This window comes from Bidens hawaiensis, unplaced genomic scaffold (assembly GCF_021521415.1).
Source record: "Bidens hawaiensis isolate Kalapana, Puna unplaced genomic scaffold, B.hawaiensis_p1.1 tig00003781_1, whole genome shotgun sequence".
NCBI classification, from domain to species: Eukaryota; Viridiplantae; Streptophyta; class Magnoliopsida; order Asterales; family Asteraceae; genus Bidens; species Bidens hawaiensis.
In genome coordinates this window covers 2292000-2310790 of record NW_027491218.1, presented here as the reverse complement: position 1 = coordinate 2310790, position 18791 = coordinate 2292000, and the positions used below count along the sequence as shown (strand labels likewise).

The following is an 18791-nucleotide window of genomic DNA, read 5'->3' as shown; positions in this document are numbered from 1 at the left end:
AATGTTTCACCATCTTAAATCACTAATTCAAAGTTGGTGGTTTTCAATTCTATTGGTAATCGTTCATGATCGATTCATGTTCTTGAAAGACAGAAATACTTTGATACATTATCGAAACATGGATCCTTATATTGTACTTAGAAATGGTGAGATATAAGTTATGATGTATTTATCTAAGTCTTGGTAATTCGAAAATGGCGTTTCAGGTTTCGGGTCAGACCAGTTCGATACTTCCAACTGGAAAGAGGAAAAAGCAATGGTATACTTTTTCAACCGTTTTTACTTTTGTGTTAGCCTTGGGTCTGTTTCTGCGGTTACAATTTTATTTTATATACAAGAACATAAGGGTGGAGGATGGGGGTATGGGATTTCAGCTGGGACCATGATTACTGCAATTATTGTATTGGTTTGTGGGACCGGTATTTATCGGTTCAAGAAACCGCAATGCAACCCGTTTACGGTTGGTTATATGGAGAGTTGTGTTTTTTGCTATCAAGAATAGGAATCAGCCGTACCCTACGAACTCGGGCTTTTTGAATGGTCTTGAATCGACCACATCCACCATTCATCATCAGCACTGCTAATAACCAACCTCTCCCCATCACCAAGAAATGGTAAAACCTCTAAACCCTAAATCTCTCTTCCGTACAACTATATTATCATTTCCATTATCATTTTCATCACAATCTCACGTCCCTCCTCCTAATTTAGTCGTCACCAATGTCTCCAAGTTATTATCCTCCAATAATCCCCGCTGGTTCGAAATCCTCGAATTGAAACAAACTCACCCACTCTCACGTCACCAAAATCCTAACCACCGTTAAAGACCTAGATGTAGTCATTCGCTTCTTTTACTGGATCTCTAAAACCTACTATTACATACACGATTTCAATTCTTACATGACCATGCTCAATCCCTTAGTCAGCAGCGACGAGTCCTGGGTAGCCGATACCGACCACATTCGGGTTTTGATGGTCAAAGACTGTCGAAATGAGAAACAAGTTATGGATATTGCTGAATATTCAAATGGTGGAAGCTGCGCGCGGTCTGTTTCAACGGATGGCGAGTGGGTATTATAATGTTACCCCGACTTTGTTAACGTATAACACGGTGATTAACTTGTTGCGTAAACGGGGGATGGTTCGGGAAGCCAAGGTCTTGTTTGACCAGATGGTTGACTATGATCTGGATGTGTTTACTTACAGTTCGATGATTCTTGGGTATTGTAGGATTAGTGATTTGGAATCTGCGTTTCGGGTGATTGATCGGATGATTCGGGACGGGTGCAACCCCAATTCGGCAACGTATACGAATTTGATAAACGGGTTGTGCAATGCGGGTCGGGTCGATGAGGGGCTGGATATGTTGAATGAAATGATGGATAAGGAGGACATTGAACCGACTGTTTATACGTTTACGGTGCAGATTTCTGTGTTATGTGCAAGTGGGCGCGCGAAGGAGGCGATTGATCTTGTTATTGTTATGAGGAAAACAGGTTGTTTGTTAAACGTGCATACCTACACGGCTCTTATAAGCGGGCTGTTTCGTACGCAGCAACCCGAAGTAGGAGTCGGTTTTTACCATAAGATGTTAAAAGATGGTTTGATTCCGAACACAGTTAGTTATAATGCTTTGATACATGAGTTAGGAATGATAAGTAGGTTTGATGCTGCTTTTATGGTTTTTGATTGGATGAAGGGGCAAAATGATAATTTGCCAAACACCGAGACGTATAATGAAATCATTAATATGTTATGCTTGATGGAAAACTTTCAAAAGGGTATGGTTCTTTTGAGTAAAATGATGAAAGTAGGCCCGTTGCCGCCTGTTGTTACGTATAACACATTAATTTTTGGGTTTATCATACAAAGAGATTTAAATAACGCAGTTAGGTTATTGAGTTTGATGAAGGCAAATGGATGCAAACCAGATGAGTGGTCTTATGCTGAAGTATTTCAGGGTTATGTAAGATTGGGAATCTTGACCAAGCGTTGACTTTTTTTAATGAACTGGTTGACCAAGGATTGAAACCGAATAAAGTCCATTTCACGACTTTAATAGACGGTTATTGCAAAAAAGGCGATGTAGAAGCTGCACTTTCGTTGTTAAAAAAGATGGAAATGAGTAATTGCAAGCCCGATGTTGAAAGTTTTAACCCAATAATATCGTGTTTATCGAAAACGAATCGATTAATCGAAGCACAAAAGTTATTTGAGGAAATGGTCGACAAAGAATTACCCCTAAATGTGATTACCTACACATCTTTAATCGACGGGTTATGTCGAAACGGTAATGTTGAATTTGCGTTCATGATTTTTGATGAAATGTGGAACAAGAATTGCATGCCAAATTTATTAACGTATAGTTCGTTAATTTACTGGTTATGTAGGGAAGGAAGTGTAGATAAAGTAGAGATATTATTAAACAAAATGGAAAATAAAGGAATTGTTCCCGATCATGTGACGTATACTTTGTTAATCGATGGTTGCTTGTCGTTAAATCTAGTGAATCGCGCGTTTTCACTTCTTAAAACAATGGTCAACAGGAGATGCAAACCGAGCTACCAAACATTTTGTGTCTTGATGAAAGGTTTAGAAAAGTCGACTTTTGCTAATCTTTTGGATAGAGTGTTAGAATACAAGTGTGAACCAACGGTTGACACTTACAGTAACATAATCTCGGGCTTGTGTAAGGAAGGTAAGATTACAGAAGCGGTTGACTCGTTTCACAAAATGGAAGAAAAGCCAATAACTCGTGTATATATAGTTAAGTTCCAAGTCTTCCTTCTCCTTGTCGATCCACGAAGGTTTAGACTGCACTGGGTTGATTTGCTTCGGTTCTTCGAACTCTCCCTTGGATGTTACATGCTCTGAAACCAATTATTGAAAACAATTGAATAAAAAACGCAAAAACACGATGCCTTTGTGAGAACTCATCACCACTCTTGTTTATTAATGAAGTGGTAATCTTGATTAAGGTCTAAAATGGTAAATTAGCAAATCTGAGGGGTTAGATATTAAAAGTTGGCAATAAAGATAATCAAGAAAAAGAATATATAGACAATATCGGAGTTGTAGAGATATCGTTAGAGTTAGAAATATTAATTTATTTTATTTAAGTTATTTGGTTTCCTACTTTGAGTATAATTTAAAGTCTTGTTATATATATAAGGGCTGAAACGAAGAAGGTGGAGAAACATGCTAAAGCCTGCGAAGAGAACCAACATGTTTTTGTCCCTATGGCTTTTGATACCTTTGGCTCCTTGGCACCTGAAGCTATCCGTTTCCTAACCAGAGTCCAACGAGTTGTGCATAGCAATGTGTCGACTCCAAAGGGGCAGGGGTATGTCTTTAGCAGGTTAGGGTTTGCAATTCAGAAAGAGGTGGCGGCACAGCTTGTTGTCCGCCTACCTGCTATGTTGATGTAATATCTATGTTTCTATATAATGAAAGAAGTTTCTAAAAGAAACAAAACATATATATTGTTGTGAAACCACCGACGATTTTACAAGTTGTATAACACCTTTTCACATTTGTCAAAAGTCTTGGCCACATGAACACTCCACATAAGTGTTATGAAAGTGTCGGTAAGACACATCCATGTGATGGATGCCAAATTTTCAATCCCAACTATATGAACATGTCTCCCAAATAGTATTACCTTTTTGTATATATATCTATCTTTGTAATCTAAGAAGACATCATCAAAATTTACTGAATCATACATTTTCTTATTCTCTTGTTTTGTTATCTTCAAGTTCTCATATTATACTAATAATATTGTTATAGTTAGAGCTAATATTATAACACGTTATCAGCACGAGCCGCTTATATCCTAACCAATAAAAGTAATAGACACAAAGGTATCTACATAAGCATCATAAAGAAGTGTTTATGATGCTTATGTAGATACCTTTGTGTCTATTACCTTTCTTGGTTAGGATATAAGCGGCTCGTGCTGATAACGTGTTATAATATTAGCTCTAACTGTAACAATATTATTAGTATAATATGAGAACTTGAAGATAACAAAACAAGAGAATAAGAAAATGTATGATTTAGTAAATTTTGATGATGTCTTCTTAGATTACAAAGATAGATATATATACAAAAAGGTAATACTATTTGGGGGACATGTTCATATAGTTGGGATTGAAAATTTGGCATCCATCACATGGATGTGTCTTACCGACACTTTCATAACACTTATGTGGAGTGTTCATGTGGCCAAGACTTTTGAAAAATGTGAAAAGGTGTTATACAACTTGTAAAATCGTCGGTGGTTTCACAACACTCCCCCTTGGATGACACCTTTTCAAAACTTCGGGGTCTTGAAGTACTGCCTCATTAAAAACCTTGCTAAAGAAAAACCCAATGGGAAAAAGCTTTAGCTAAGGGAAAAAGAGTGCAGTAGATAGCTCCCCCTCAAGTTGCAGGTCGTTACATTGTTCGTACATGGCGCATGCCAATATCATGGACATGTTTTCTGAATGTTGCTGTGGGAAGTGCTTTTGTGAAAAGATCAGCTGAGTTGTTGCTGGATTTGACATATCTCATCTCAACCTGATTTTCTTTAATAAGGTCCCGAGTATACTCAAAGTATCTTGGTGGTATATGCTTTGTTCTGTCACTTTTGATTTACCCTTCCTTCATTTGCGAGACACAAGCTGCATTATCTTCATAGATAGGAGTTGGGATTCGATCTTTCTCTAGACCACAAGAAATCAATATGTGTCGTGACATAGATCTTAACCATACACATTCTCTTGAAGCTTCATGCAATGCAATGACTTCAGCATGATTTGAAGATGTTGCAATGAGTGTTTGTTTCTGAGAACGCCATGAAATCGCAGTTCCTCCATTCTTAAATACGTATCCAGTTTGAGATTTTGCTTTATGGGGATCAGATTAATAACCTGCATCTGCATAACCAACTAACCCTTCTTTTGAATCGTTAGGATAAAATAAACCTAAATCAACAGTTCCTTTTAAATACCGAAAAATATGGAATGAAGCTGGTAGGTCCGAAAACAATGGCACTTCATGTTTTAGATGTGGAAGTACAAACCACTGGGCAAAGGCTTGTCGCACAACTCCACATCTGTGTGAACTGTACCAAGCCTCTCTAAAAGGAAAAGAGAAAGAAGTGAACCATGTTGATAACTTTAATAATATCAATGCTGAGCTGAGCGTTGAAGACTTTGAGGTGCAACTTTGAAACAAAGTTGCTTGACTACTATAATTAGATGCAATTATTAAGTGTGTTCTCATTATCTTTAATTATGTAGTTCCTCTTTCATGTACTACTTGTGTTTCAATTAAATAAAGTTCTTATTAAATATCATATGTCTTCGTTATACACTTATTTTTTTTTTCTTAATATTTTTCAAGATTTAAAATGAAAATCACCGGAGCACAAGATCAAACAAATGAAGAAGATATATGTATAGCGGATAGTGGAGCCACACATACTATACTTAGATCTAAAAAATATTTTTATAAACTGAAACCAACAAAAGGGATCATCAATACAATATCAGGTCCTACAAACTTGATAGAAGGAGTGGGAAAAGCTAATTTAGCATTACCAAATGGTACAAAGCTCAAAATAGAAAATGTTTTATTTTCCCCAAAATCAACAAGAAATTTGTTGAGTTTCAGAAACATATATCATAATGGATATGATACTCAGTCAAGGACTGTTAGTAATGAAAAATATTTGCATATCATAAGCAAAGATCAAATATTGGAAAAATTGCCAATGCTCCATTCTGGTTTGCATTATACATATATAAATGTGCCTCAAGCACATATGGCAGTCAAAGAAAATTGTTGCGATTCTGGTATCATAAACTTATGGCATGACAGATTAAGCCATCCAGGATCCACAATGATGAAAAGGATCATTGAAAATACACATGGGCATCCACTGAAAGGTCAAAAGATCCACAAAATAGATCAAATGCCTCAATGTACATCTTGTTCTCTTGGAAAATTAATTACAAGGCTTTCGCCATTAAAAGTCGATAAAGAAACACCAATGTTTCTTGAAAGAATTCAAGGTGACATATGTGGACCAATTCATCCACCATGTGGACCATTTAGATACTTCATGGTCTTAATAGACGCATCCAGCAGATGGTCTAATATCTCTTTATTATCGACTCGTAATGTTGCTTTTGCAAAATTTCTTGCTCAAATTATCAAATTACGTGCACATTTTCCGGATTATACCATTAAAAGAGTAAGACTTGATAATGCGGGAGAATTTACATCACATGCTTTTGATGATTATTGCATGTCTGTGGGGATTGTTGTAGAACACCCTGTTGCTCATGTACACACACAAAATGGCTTAGCCGAGTCGTTGATCAAACGCCTACAGCTAATAGCTAGACCATTAATAATGAGGACAAAACTCCCTGTTTCTATTTGGGGTCATGCAATTATGCATGCTAGATCATTAATCCGTGTGAGACCAAGTGCAAATCATAAATACTCTCCCACACAACTTGTTTCTGGAAATGAGCCAAATATCTCTCACCTTAGAATTTTTGGGTGTGCTGTGTATGTTCCTATTGCACCGCCACAACGCACAAAAATGGGTCCCCAAAGAAGGTTGGGAATATATGTTGGATATGAAACGTCTTCCATCATAAGATACCTTGAACCTTTAACAGGTGATGTATTTACAGCACGTTTTGCTGATTGCCATTTTAACGAGACAATGTTCCCGGCATTAGGGGGAGAAATGAAAAGGCAAGAAAGAGATATATCATGGTGTGTGCCATCATTGTTACACCTAGACCCAAGATCAAAACAAAGTGAGAAAGAGGTTCAAAAAATAATACATCTACAAGAAATTGCAAATCAATTACCTGATGCATTTACTGATATAAACAGGGTCACTAAATCTCATATACCAGCTGCTAATGCTCCAGCTCGAGTTGAGATTCCAAGCAAGCAAAACCATAATAATGCAGCTCATGAATCTCAAAAACGTATAAAACGTGGAAGGCCAATCGGTTCAAAGGATAAAAATCCTCGAAAAAAAAAGGGTTCTGAGAAGGATACTGACCCTAAGGAAGGAATGATTGACAAAACCTTCCCTCAGGAAAGAATAAATGATATAACATTTCCTCAGGAAGAAATAAATGATTCCAATAAAGAATTATCAATAAACTATGGTAAATCACATATAATGTGGGATCGAGATGAAATGGAAAATATTGATGATAAGCGATATCATGGAAGAAAATGATGACCCTGAACCAAAATCTGTAGATGATTGTAAAAATCGACAAGATTGGAACAAATGGAAAGATGCTATGCAAGCTGAATTAAACTCACTAAACAACCGAAAGGTTTTTGGACCTATTGTCATTACACCAAAGTCAATGAAACCTGTAGGATATAAATGGGTTTTTGTGAGAAAACGAAATGAGAAAAATGAAGTTACAAGATACAAAGCAAGACTTGTAGCTCAAGGTTTTTCTCAGAGGCCAGGAATTGACTATGAAGAAACTTATTCTCCTGTTATGGATGCTATTACGTTTAGATATTTAATCAGCTTAGCAGTCTCTAAAAAGTTAGAGATGCGTCTTATGGATGTTGTCACAGCTTACTTGTATGGATCACTAGATAGTGACATCTATATGAAAATTCCCGAAGGATTTAAACTCCCAGATGCAATAAGCTCAAAGCCTAAGGAAATGTATTCCATCAAATTACAAAGATCCTTGTATGGACTGAAACAATCTGGAAGGATGTGGTACAATCGTTTGAGTGATTATTTGATAAGCAAAGGATACACAAATAATCTTATTTGTCCATGTGTCTTCATCAAGAAAACAACATCAGGATATGTGATCATAGCTGTGTATGTTGACGATCTAAATTTAATTGGGACACAAAAAGAAATTAATGAAGCAATTGCTCTTTTAAAGAAAGAATTCGAAATGAAAGATCTTGGAAAAACCAAATATTGTCTTGGTTTACAAATTGAGCATATGCATAATGGGATACTTGTGCATCAGTCAACTTATACTGAGAAACTCTTAAAACGTTTCAATATGGACAAAGCAAATCCTTTAAGCACACCGATGGTTGTTAGATCACTCAATGTTGACAATGATCAATTTCGTCCTTGCGAAGATAATAAAGAGATTCTTGGTCCCGAAGTACCATACCTCAGTGCAATTGGAGCACTTATGTATCTTACTAACTGTACAAAACCTGACATTTCTTTTGCAGTTAATTTATTGGCAAGATTCAGTTCATCCCCTACTAAAAGACATTGGAATGGCATTAAACATATTTTTCGGTATTTAAAAGGAACTGTTGATTTAGGTTTATTTTATCCTAACGATTCAAAAGAAGGGTTAGTTGGTTATGCAGATGCAGGTTATTTATCTGATCCCCATAAAGCAAAATCTCAAACTGGATACGTATTTAAGAATGGAGGAACTGCGATTTCATGGCGTTCTCAGAAACAAACACTCATTGCAACATCTTCAAATCATGCTGAAGTCATTGCATTGCATGAAGCTTCAAGAGAATGTGTATGGTTAAGATCTATGTCACGACACATATTGATTTCTTGTGGTCTAGAGAAAGATCGAATCCCAACTCCTATCTATGAAGATAATGCAGCTTGTGTCTCGCAAATGAAGGAAGGGTATATTAAAAGTGACAGAACAAAGCATATACCACCAAGATACTTTGAGTATACTCTGGACCTTATTAAAGAAAATCAGGTTGAGATGAGATATGTCAAATCCAGCAACAACTCAGCTGATCTTTTCACAAAAGCACTTCCCACAGCAACATTCAGAAAACATGTCCATGATATTGGCATGCGCCATGTACGAACAATGTAACGACCTGCAACTTGAGGGGGGGCTATCTACTGCACTCTTTTTCCCTTAGCTAAAGCTTTTTCCCATTGGGTTTTTCTTTAGCAAGGTTTTTAATGAGGCAGTACTTCAAGACCCCGAAGTTTTGAAAAGGTGTCATCCAAGGGGGAGTGTTGTGAAACCACCGACGATTTTACAAGTTGTATAACACCTTTTCACATTTGTCAAAAGTCTTGGCCACATGAACACTCAACATAAGTGTTATGAAAGTGTCGGCAAGACACATCCATGTGATGGATGCCAAATTTTCAATCCCAACTATATGAACATGTCCCCCAAATAGTATTACCTTTTTGTATATATATCTATCTTTGTAATCTAAGAAGACATCATCAAAATTTACTGAATCATACATTTTCTTATTCTCTTGTTTTGTTATCTTTAAGTTCTCATATTATACTAATAATATTGTTATAGTTAGAGCTAATATTATAACATATATATATATAAAAAAAAACTTATTTTGCGTATGTTGACGGAGGGTTGACCAACATGTTTTGGCTACAGGTTGATGTTGCACTAAAGCTGTCAAAGATACTAGAATTCACCGGCCGTTCTGCCCCGACCGTGGTCACATAAATATATACACGCGCTGCCGCTGTTATCGACAACGTATGTATTTTTCGTGTTATTATAGCAATAAAGTTAGCTTTTGAGCGGATGTTTCACTTGTTAGTTTCATAGGCATCACCTTGTTGAATGCTTGATGATTTGCAAAGTTTTGTTGTCGGTAATCGTTTAGTCGTATCATGAGAACCTTTTACCAACACCAGATTTACTGCTTTTCGTTTTGAATCCGATAAGCCGAGCGGGAACCGTACTATATTGGGCCGTTGGATAGTATACTCGGTTTTGCACTTGGTTTTAGTTTTTAGCAAACCTATTCTTGGTAGTTCATCTTTGAGGTGCACAAGCTAACTGGTCAACCGATTTCTTATTTGAGAAACCGAAAACCTAACCGGTTAGTAACCGGCCCAGCACTAACCGGTTTATACCAGGTTCTAACCGCCGGTTAGTAACCGATTTATATTATTGATTTCTGAAACCGGTTACCGTTTTTTTAATTGTATTATAAAAAAACGTCTTTTTTTCCGGTTATCCACTAGTTAACCGGTTCGGTTATACCCGAAACCGGTTATACCGGGTAGGGGTTTCTTGTCTAACCGGTTAGTATCCGACCCGATTAACCAGTTATTTCCCACCAAATAATTTACCAGTTTGATAATTAACTGGTTATTGATTAACTGGGATGACTTCAGCTAGTGAAATGTGTTTGAATGTTGTGGGCACTTAACACCACTAGAAATTGGGTTCAGCAAATGCATAGGGACGGTTTCGTTCTCCGCACCGATGCAGAGATCTCGTACCTACTGTGCGGATCTATGTAGTAAATGGTGCCCCTCTCATGTCTCAAGTGGTAGAGGGGTTCAAGTCCCGCTGTGAGCAAATGGTGTAGATTTAAGAATAGTTTTAAGGGTGTGAGTTTGTCGTTAAAAAAATGTAGCAACAGCTGACTTAAGTTAAAACTAGTTTAAAGATTGAGCATGTTGGTGATTTTATTATCATCAGACTTATTTACGGTAATAGGGTTATACTTAAGACCCAAGTAAATAAGAATAAATATTTAACCTTGTGTGGTTCACGGGGGCAACGTTTCGTTGATAGGGTTGGGAACTATCCCTCAGACGGGTCTAAGGGATAAAGACTCTTTGCATGATAAATGTTACCTTATTAAAGAGTATGGTTGAAATCGTTCTAGTGAGTGGTGTCCATGGTGAAAAATGTTAAATGTTACCTTATTCAGATGTGAATAAAAGTTGTTTTAAATTTGCATGATAGATGGAATTTGTATGAAACCTATTAACACATAGAGTTCTTGTGAAGGGTTTTCCATTAATGTTGTGATGGTTCGTTCTCTATATAGTGTTATATGACTAACTTTAATGTACTACTTCATAATCTTTATGATAGATGTGCATATATCTTCTTGTTATTACTATAAATTATTCATATTATTCAATTGAACATCTATAAAGTATTTCAATATGATAGAGTGATTTTGTAAATAATTCGTCGGAAATATTATATCGTTTAAGAATGAATTCTATCGTTGTAAACAAATTACATTTCTACTCATGAACCTTAATAGAGTTATCATACGGCCTCTAGACTTTAATTAATGTTTTCTAAATAATTTATTTTACCAGGTTCGAACCCATCTCCCATTTTCCTTTTTTTTCCTTCCTTTTTGGTATTTTTTTTCGTTTTCTTCACAGTCTTTTTAGGTTTCCTTTTTTGAGTAGTTTTTATCTAACAAATTACAATTTTGACTGAACTCCATTGTTCCTGTAGTAGTGTGCGTGCTCGAAATTTTTACAAAATTAAAGGCATTTTGAAATGCGGTATTCTGAATTGATGTTAAATTGGTTCCATAAGTCTTTCCGGCTACATATTCTAAAGTAATGTTTATAGTCGGTGCTCGGTAAGGTTATGCACAAATACGCTAGTAAATATTCATGCATCTAATCTTCAAATGTATAAACCTAACACCTTTTTCTTGTTCTAAAACGTGATTCTTTTAGTGTGTACTTTAGTGAAATAGTAAATAATTAGTTACGAAGTCACGTTGAATTAAAACATCTTTAACATGTTGTAGAAATCTAAGCCATGATTATCATTCTAAAACGTGATTTTTTAATATGTATTTTAGTTTAAAAGTAAATAAACAGTAATAGATTTTTAATAGGGAGTTAAGTGTTATTTTAGTACCCGTAGTTTGTTCAATTACGCAACTTTAGTACCGTTTTTGATTTTTTTGCAATTGACTACTTCATGTAGGGCTGTCACTTTCACCCGAAACCCGACCCAAGAAAACACATACCCGAACCCGAATTAACCCGACCCGAAAAACCCGAACCCAAGAAAAGACTAACCCGAACCGAAGCAATTCGGGTTGGTTCTCGGGTTCCATTTTTTATTGCTAATTTATGTTTTTAGTTTATTACTAATAGTAACCGTTATCGAACAACCAAATCACGCCCGATAGAAGATGATTATGGTTCGAGTTAGTTTTACTCTTCCTTTGAATTGCTTTATCAAGTTATGCTAGTTTATTATTTGATTATTTGCTTACGAGCAAAGAATAATATGTTGTTTTAGTTTTACCATTTTTTTTGTTTTTAGGTTTGTTTTCTAGGATACTCGAAACCCGATTAACCCAACCCGAAAAAACCCGAACCCGAATTACCCGAACCCGAAAAACCCGTGAGAGATTCGGGTTGGGTTTCTGGTCAAGATTTAAAACTTTGAAACCCGAAGAACCCGACCCGAAAAACCCCAAACCCGAAGAACACCCCTAACTTCATGTTTCAAAAACATGCAATTTTAGTACTTTTTTCTACCCCCCCCCCCCCCCCGGGTCTATTTTATCTGCTAAATCAAGGGTAAATTGGTAATTTTCTTTATATTATGTGTTTTATCTTTTTCTTTAAACAAAATACCTTATAATTTAAAAAACAAAATAAATATAAATACAAAAAACAAAAAAATAAATCAAAACCCCCTCACTATGATAACCCCCTCCTCACCATACAATTAGGGTCTCCGTCTCTCTCTCCTCACCGTACTAGAACTGCAACCACACAGCTCCAGATTAAAATAAACGAGGCTAGAAAAAAGTACTATAATGACATGTTTTTAAAACATGAAGTAGTCATTACAACAAATTCAAAAACAATACTAAAGTTACGTAATTAAACAAACCACATGTACTATAATGGCACATAACTCTTTAATATGAGTTGATGTTAAAGATCAAGCGTTTTACGATGTGGCAAAAACTTGTGACAGTATCGAACACATAAATTTCATATAATCATATGCCATGCTACAATTCATGTAATTAACTAAACGTATCCCAAATCCCTCCATGTCAATCCACTTAAGTTCCAAGTCTTCCTTCTCCTTGTCCATCCACGAAGGTCTAGACTTCACCGGGTTGATAAGCTTCGGTTCTTCAAACTCTCGGATTGTTACACACTTTGAAACCAATTATTGAAAACAATAGAATAAAACACGCAAAAACACGAGGCCTTTGTGAGAACTCCTCACTACTCTTGTTTATTAATGAAGTGCTAATCTTGATTAAGGTCTAAAATAGTAAATTAACAATCTGAGGGGTTAAGTATTAAAAGTTGGCAATAAAGATAATCAAGAAAGAAAATAGACAATAGAGGTTGTAGAGATAATTATTAGAGTTAGAGATAAAGTTTATTTCTAATTAATTTAGTTGGTATCCTAAGACTCTCCGTTGTGGAGAAATGATTTAGGCGCCATGGTCCTAGTCACCCACCCATGACGCCGTTAAACCACAACATCTAAATAATCATGATAGCGTCTAGCCGATTTTTGCCCTGCAACGATATGTCAACAACGGCGCCATCTCCTCTGAGTGGATGGGGTCCACTCCAATTTACCAAAATCATATTTAAATTAGGCAATGGTTATTCATACACCCTTTTTGTTATTCACACATCATTTTAACACACATTTTGTCTATTATGTACACCCCCTCTAAAAGAGAGAGGGTGTATGAATAGCACATCCCTTAAATTAACACACATTTATTTATTTTTTATTTTATATATTAGTTTAACAAAGTTAACCCATACCTCGTTAGTTAAGTTAAACTCCACTATTGGTGTGATAGTGTTATCCTACAACACAACTTAATTTGAATCTAGTTAGTGTGTTAAAGTTTTAATATAAATAGATGGATTAGAGTTATTATATTACATTGTGTTTTGAATTGTTTTGCTTTTTATTAATAAACAAGAAAAGAGTCGTGAGAAGTTCTTCATCAAACATTACCCGCATATAATAATATTGTTTTCATCTCACAAAGTAAACAGTAATCAAATATAACTACATATGAAACTCAAGAAATAAAAATAGTATGAATTATTTGATGGATGAACATGAACCATGTCCATGGCAATGGAAGGTCCATTATTGAAAACAATAACATAGCCTAAGGCTATGTGTAGTGGAGGGGCTACAATTAGGGGCGATTTGTGACACGTGGCGCCCAGTCAGCAAAATGGACGAATTTGTTTTTGGGGTGTAATGGTGTAGGGGCTACAAGTTGGGCCTACAGTATCTTTTTTTATTATTTTATTTTTATAATTAAACTAATCAAATAAAAACCAATTTCTTCAAATAATTAAATAAAAATGCATTAAAATTTAAAAGAAATACAAAAAAATACATAACTAAAAATATAAAAAAAAACATATACTGTAGCTCGGTTGGCGTACATGTTTAGATTCGGGTCGGAAAATTGAAACGGATAGCTCGGTTGGCTCGGTTGGCACATATACATATACATACACACACAACATATATACATATACACATATACATATACATATATATATACACACAACATATATACATATATACATATACATATATACATATATATATACACATACACAACATATATACATATATATACACACACAACATATACACATATATACATATACATATATATACACACACAACATATATACATATATACATACATATATATATCACACACACAACATATATACATATACATATACATATACATATACATATACATATACATATACATATACATATACATATACATATACATATACATATACATATATATCACACACACAACATATATACATATACACATCTTAAAATACTAATAAACAAAAATAACGATGCATAGGTGTCTTAACCACATTCATTCCTAGATTAAAATTCCATACTAATCTTCTAATCTCTATTCTCCTTAATCCATGCTATCCATGGGTCATTGGTAAAAATTGTTTGACCCATGAGTTACATCTTAAGATATAATGCATACATTAATAACTATTTACAATAGTATAAAACCTAAAACATAATTTTGCTCAATGTATACATTACTTTTTATTAAAGATGTCAACACGTGTTTTAACAATAAGGACTTATGAATTCAGTTTGAATTATGCGAGACTTTTCACTTCATATATATAAATTTTTAATTATGCTATTTAATTTAAATTTCCAATTAATGCGATTATTAATTTTGTATCTTTAATTTAAAATTATAAACGTAGTCATTCTAAAAAAACTTTTAAGCATTGAAACAATAATCAGTTATACCTAAAGAAATTTGGAGTCCTATAATTTAGATTTTTTTCTAAAAAGTTATAAAACCGAATTCTTTGATTTTTGGAAACTGTAAAATTTTGTTTTTTTTATTTCATAAACATTTATTACATAATCAATTTCAACAAAACAAATCTTATGTTACTCTACTAATAAAACAAAGTGTTGACGCTTAGGTGTCAAGCCTACATTCACTCATAGCCTAATTTTTTATCATAATTCTTAATATCTTATCTCATTCATCTTAACTATCCATTAGTCAAAACCATTTTATCAATTGGGTTATAAAATCGTTAGATGGATTTTATTTAACTATTTAAAGGTGTATAAATGCCACGTTTATAATCACTATTCAAGAAGAATTGATGCTAAATATAACAAATTATTAGGTTGGTTGTGGTTTTTCAACATTGCATAAAGTATATATTTAGATGCGCATATATGTAATCTGATGACATTATACTATAGATTATTGTCTATATGCATATTAATTATCATCTTTTAAACATTGTTACACGAAAAATTACATTAAGTTCATGTTATCCACCATGTGTAGTACACATAGTGAAACATGAAGAAGATACATTTTATAAGTCGTGAAACGTGAAAAATTTATAATTCATAAATTGTTTATTTTGTCTAATACATTAATTTACATGGTAAATGAGACCTTAAAATGATGTTTACAAATTTGAAAATACTTCTTTGTATACAAAATTTGTGTCACATGTTGCGTTTAATGTGAAGACACCTTTTGGACATGCAATCCTATTACCAAATTGTGTTTGTCGCATTTCGGACTACAATTGTATCACTTGTTTCGTTCTGATCTGACATAAGATAATCATCGAATACATATGGATCATTTTTAAAAAATGGTAACTTTTGTTCATTTCAAAACAACTTTAATAAAAACTAATATAGCCTCAAAGGCTTGTGTAGGCACTTGCCTTTATAGCAACTCGGTTTATCATCATCACTGAATCTTTTAGATTTATTATATGGTATGTTAAGTTACACGCAATTTCAATCATGAAAAGTATTTTAAGAATCACAATTAAAATATCCTACATGATTTTTTAATTTATTTTTACCTTTCATTTTGTTTATTTTTTTTACTATAACAGAACTTATTTATTTTTATCATTTGATAAATCCCATGTAATACACGGGTTCAAAAGACAGTACATATATATACACACACAACATGTAAGGCTAAACGTAGTGGGCGAGAAAACTGGAAGTTTTGGGGCGATTTTTTGGAGGAACACCGCCCCCCCCCCCCCCGGCGATAATTGGGCGAAAATGGGCGGGGGCGGCATATATTTGTCGCCTGTGGGTGTTTAAAAATAATAATAAATTAATAAATAGAACGTTGTGAAACGGTCAAATTTAAAAAAAAATTAATCAATATATATATATATGACCTATGATCAACATATAGTTTTTTTTAATAATAAAGTCAATGAAAAAATATTATAATTTATGAAATTCCTTATGGTGGGTAGATGGATGTGGCAGTGCTTTTAAAGTTTATTTTTGTACTATTTTATATGTTTTAATTATTTATAATATTTTCCAGGTGAAAATACTGAAAAGTTGAGGCCCATCTGTTTGCTGCATTATTCCAATTAGAGAAGCAAGAGAGGTAAGCTTTAAAGTGCATAGTTCATTTGGTGTTGTCTAATCAAAACGTACCAGTTTAGTAATGGTGGAACTTATCATTTCTTAGGTGAAAATTTTCATTAGGTAATTTCGTTTTTACCCCGCCAACAATTCTTATCTTCGTAATAAACAACGTAAGTCAGTCAGTACCTGTCATGATAGGTATGCTTAATTGTGGAGTTGTAATATGATTTATTATGTTTAGGGCAAAAGCTTCCTTGTCATCTTAAGTAAACATAAGTGTGTTATGTTATTCGAAATGATTATATAAATGCTAGATAAACACATAAACGAAAGATAAATGTATGTAACATATGCACATGTATAAACATTTTATAGTATTTTACAAATCTTATGTGACTAAGGTACTAAGTCAAGTGAGAGTGCAAATCCTTAAAGCATAAGTGTATAACAAGCTAAAAAGGTAATGAAATTGTCCATCATCTTCTCATCATGTCCTGGCACATACAAAAAGATGTTAGGACTTCATGTTCAAGGGTAGGTAAGGATCTAGAGTGTGAGGAAAAGGCACTAACCTATGGTAAAAGAATAGAGAAAGCATATGAAGCGTAGATCAACCTCGTCCGTCCATAATGTGAAGGTTAGTGACGCCTGTGGCTGACGTGGCGACAAGCAGACAGAGGGAAGGAGACGAAAGACACAATTCCCTAGACAGAAGTCAATGGCTACGGACTGTCATAGACCATTTATGTGAGAAGTGATGGGAGAGAGAGAGGAAGGTCTTTATGGGTGCGTTCGTCGTTTTCACACGTCCTATTTTGTCTACCCATCGTCTTCCTCGCCACAGATTCTCTTAAAGGACATTATATGTTGGCCTCAACGTGACATTTTCTCGTGTTTATTTACAAAATCCAGGGATGCACTCTATATGTATGTGCTTAGTTGATGCAAATTTTGCTATTGAATCATTGATAGCAAAGTTGGTCACTTTGAAATTGAGTGTATACTGATATCGGTTTTCATTATAATGGGTGCAAAACTAGTATAGTCAAGTTTGAGCTTGAGTTTAGCTGCTAAGTGCTAAGTAATTATAGAACTCAAGCTTGACTTAAACTCTTTTACTATTCGGTTAGGGGTGTGGGTGTTCAAAATAGGTGTAATTTGTGGGTAGAGTTGAATTGTACTATCTATTAATTTATACACACGTATAAGTAATACTATTATTTAGCCTTGTGTGCTTGATCAAGTTTCGTGTATAAAATTTAGACTCGGCTCTTGAAACTCATTTAAGCTCAAGCCATTTCAAATATTTAGTGAGTTAATATTGAGTAACTCACCGGTTACTTTTTATAAGTGACTTGACTCGTTTATACCCCTAACGAGCTCGAAACCATTACTTCACAAGTGTTATGTCAAACTCAAAAGGCCTATTGCTTGGTAAGCTCATTATCACCTTCTTCTTTATCAAAAACTAGATAAGTTTGTGACCTAACTTTAGAAAACGGACTTGACACTTAATTATAGAAATCAAAAGAAAATGATTAAATTTGTGGACCAATCACATAATGCCACTTAAAATTTATCATAATGACATGCACCATCACGCGTAACTCTTGATCATATCTAAATATAAGGAAATATAACTACTAAATGACTCAAATCTTGTTTGTAGTTAGTTTGAAAAAACTTGCTCATAACTTGTATACATGTGATTTAACTTCAACTAGGAGCTTGCATACACATTCGAGTTGAAAGTAGGCCACTTGAATAAAATTTCATCTTTAAATAGTTATGCATATAAATAAATAACCAACAAATTGACCAAATGAGCAGTGCTCTAAAGGTAACCAGATGGCTCTCTGTGAAAGGTTGCATGTTCAAGGGGTTTTACTATAGTGGTCTTCGGGCGATGGCTTTCATCTGAAATTAGTGATGGGTTAGGTCACCAACGCTATTTGTGATCGCGAGCATAGATGACCCATTATTAATGGATGTACTCAGGCCGGACTTTGTTTTATTTTAAAGAAAATAACCAACGAATTCCCCTTTCTTTATTTT

General features: G+C 34.4%; 1 pseudogene; it reads left to right on the top strand.

Moving 5' to 3' along the window:
- The first annotated feature begins 611 nt into the window (after positions 1-611).
- Positions 612-2874, top strand: LOC143624453 (uncharacterized; annotated as a pseudogene).
- Positions 2875-18791: the final 15917 nt, after the last annotated feature.